General features: G+C 43.1%; 1 long non-coding RNA gene across 1 annotated transcript in view; it reads right to left on the bottom strand.

The window, feature by feature from the left end:
- Nucleotides 1–2,741, bottom strand: part of LOC116103978 — a 6,982-nt gene extending 4,241 nt beyond the window's left edge. Inside the window, exon 1 of the long non-coding RNA XR_004123644.1 lies at nucleotides 2,723–2,741. This is a non-coding gene — a long non-coding RNA (uncharacterized LOC116103978). The remainder of the gene's footprint in view (nucleotides 1–2,722) is intronic.
- Between the last annotated feature and the right edge of the window lie 817 nt (nucleotides 2,742–3,558).

The following is a 3,558-nucleotide window of genomic DNA, read 5'->3' as shown; positions in this document are numbered from 1 at the left end:
ATATATATATATATATATATATATATATATATATATATATATATATATATATATATATATATCCTTTCCTCAAGCTCAGAGAAATGAAGTGCCCCTGCTAATACCCAGCAAGCCATTAAGTCTGCATTTGAAGAATAAAGCAGTTTCACATTTATGTTTGGTTAACAGTATTATAAAGGAAAGGTCTATGCGTCGGTGGATTTTAATTTATTTAGAATTATTATGCTGTTAAGAGTATGCCAGCAAATGTTTATAATAGAGCTATTTAATATACCTTCTGCTATTTAATATACCAAATGCTTTTCAGACAAATGCAATTTAAATACTGTGCTTAACATATTTTACTAAGAAACAAATATTGGATTATTGTTCTATACTGTCATTGTGTGTTGTTGTTTTATATCTATATAATATTTAATCCTGTATTAACAGAGACTGTTGCTACATGAGAGAGGTGTGACCTCTTCAGGGCCCAGAGCAAATGGCCAAGATGCCTATGCCCAGTATGGCTCCTGACTCCGTGCTCAGAGCAGAGCCCTTCCCTCTTTGGCCTCGGGTTTTCTATTGTTAATGTAGACAACAATACTGACCTACCTCGCAAGGATTGCTGTCATGGTAGGCGATATTTATAAGTTGTTTTTGAAATCAAAAGAACCCATATAAATGCTAAGCATTAACATTGCATAATCTTTTTCTTGAAATAATTTCTGTGGTACCCTGGCAGAACCAATACCAGGCACTCTCCCGAAGAATCCAGAGGGGAGACTAAAGCAGCTCCTATTTGCAAGCACAGGTGATATGAAGGGGGCCGGGGGGAAGGGTGGGGGGGGAAGAAGGTTGGCTCGAGTGACAGTCTGAACAGTAGGTATTTGAATGGAACATTCAGCCTGGTCATGGTGACATAAATAATAACACATAACTAGATGCTGCCCTGCAAACAGACCATTAGCACCAGTGTGTGCATGTGTTTTTTAGAACAAGGATGGACAATCTTGTTATTTAATCTCTAGAGACTTGGCTTTAAGGATGACAAAAAGAGTTCCTCGCTCACAGGTTCACTGACACAGAATGGCTGTTCCCATTCCTGCTGATCGCTTCTGCCAAGGACACCTGTCACCTCACTGGGTGTTTAAAACCAATCAGGAGAGCTGGGACAGTATCCTGACATGGCGGTGCATGCCTTTAAGGTGGCACACGCCTTTAATCCCAGTACTTGGGAGGCAGAGGCAGGCAGATTTCTGAGTTCGAGGCCAGCCTGGTCTACAGAGTGAGCTCCAGGACAGCCAGAGCTACACAGAGAAATTCTGTCTCGAAAATAACAACAACAACAAAAAAAAACAGCTTTCAAGGGAGCAGAGGCAGGAAGATCTTTGTGGGTTAGAGATGACATAGAGAGTTCTAAGACAACTAAGGCTACATAGAGAGAGACCCTGTTTCAAAAAAAAAAACAAACAAAAAATAACAGAGAAAGTAAAAGGGAGAGACAGAGATAAAGAGAGGGACAGAGACGGAGCATCCCATGAGAAAGCTATGATTTAAGGGTATTAAGTTTTACGGGCTGATTTAAAGACTCTTGGTGGTACTTTTCATTAATAATGGCCAGCCCAGACGACTCTAAGTATCTACCATATACTCCATCCTTGAATTGGGTGTCATCCTGGTAGTTGTCTGAAAGTAGCTTCGGGGATAATTTTCAAAGGAAGGAAGGAAGGCAATGGTTCAAGGTGGAGACAAACCAGTCTGTTCACGCTTGGACAGACAAAGGGAGCCTGGGTTGACTCAAAGAGGAGTGCAAGGGAGACTTCAAAGGCTTGTGTTCCATTGTCTCCCAGATTCCTTGTCAATAGTCTCATGAGACAAACATAGGTCTGGGGGCATGGGCCCTCTCCCTGTTGCTGCCTCGGGTATTGTGCAACAGGAAAGGAGATCGTTGTCACTTATGAAATGACCAGGATGTCACTTATTCCCAAACCTACCATCATGGCAGCCCTGGGCGGGCATCAACGGCATCTGCCACACATCAGTATCCGTGGAAGCTTGCCTGACCTGATAACCCATGTCTGTGCCATCACACCTAAGCACATCGCCCACCACCGTGCAACATTCTCCTTCTGCAGCGCCCAGAGAAATGAGCGCTGTGCAGTGTGCCCAGTGTCATCTGTCCCCTGAGAGAACATCTAATTCCAGAGACTGTTGTCTTTCGGCAGGATACTGTCCTACAAAGGGGATTTTTATCTTTTAGACTTTAAGCCTCTGCTAGATACATAACTAACTTCCATTCTTCCCCTTCCAAGTAGCTTAGGATCTATTTCTCAAGAACAGAAAAAAAAAAACAAAAACCCCTCTGAGGCTACTTGTAATTTGGGGATATACCCCGATGGAAAATATAAAGAAGGTGACTTCAATCCTACATTTCTTTCTGCATGAAAATTCTGGGGCTATTCTCTAAGGGAATGGAGACCAAACACAGTTTGAGATACATTTTGGATTTCTCCATCACTAACAGGAACTTAGTGCCTTATACTCTCAAACATTGGTTTTCAAAAATTCAACAGTGACCCACCATACAGGCCACATCTGCTCACTTTGGAGTCCAGTTTGGCCTCAGACAGACCAACTGGTTGAAAGCAGGCATGTGGAACCCACAGTTTTCTATGCATCCCACTGTTTTCTCAAGACACATAACACATATACATCATCCTCACCCGTCATTGGCACATACTTTCCTATGCTTGCCCTGATGGCTTCTGCTACACCGTCACTGGCTACTCATCTATGAAGTCACAGAGCTAGCAGGCTACAGGAAAGGAAGGGGAACATGGAACTGTAGCTACACTCTGCAGATATTATACTTTGTGAGCCTGAAGATGACGGAACTGAGACACACTGGAAATGCGTCCCCTCCCACTCCTAACCTCTACCCCTGCGCTGTCTTTTTTTGGGGGGCTGGGGGGAGGTCCCGTGCTGTCTTTAAGGAGCATGTAAGAAATGCTGTCAAGGTCCCATGGAACGTAACATGAGAATTGATGTCTTTGAGTCTCGCAGGCTCAGCAAGGGAAATGAAAGATGTGCCGGAGTTTCTGCTTCTCCAGCAGCAGCAGCAGCTTCAACAGTGCTGCTCTGGCCACTGTTTCCCTGGAATCTGCTCTGCTTTATCTGAGACTCTGACGCCATTCTTAGTCGAATTGGTTGGACCACATTCCGTTGATTGATCTTACTCTTTGAGAAAGGTGTTTTATTAACGCACAGTTGTCAGAAGTATCTCACTGAACCTGGGATGGGAAGAGGCCCGTATCCCACTGACCTGTAGCTCATCTCAAGGGATTGGTATTCATTCACCCTGAGATTTCTATTTGTTTGTAGAAACTTACAGAACTAAGTTTAAAAACAAACAAACAAACAAACAAAAAGATAGTGAGAATTTCTTGGTAGAATCAGATCTAGAGTCCATCTGTCTCAGGAATTCTATCCTTTTAAAATCTATATTTCTCGGGCAAGATGGCTCAGTGGGTAAGAGCACTGACTGCTCTTCCGAAGGTTCTGAGTTCAAATCCCAGC

This window comes from Mastomys coucha, unplaced genomic scaffold (genome assembly GCF_008632895.1).
Source record: "Mastomys coucha isolate ucsf_1 unplaced genomic scaffold, UCSF_Mcou_1 pScaffold1, whole genome shotgun sequence".
Lineage (NCBI taxonomy): Eukaryota > Metazoa > Chordata > Mammalia > Rodentia > Muridae > Mastomys > Mastomys coucha.
Note: the sequence above shows the minus strand (reverse complement) of the source record. Positions and strands in the feature narration are given on the sequence as shown.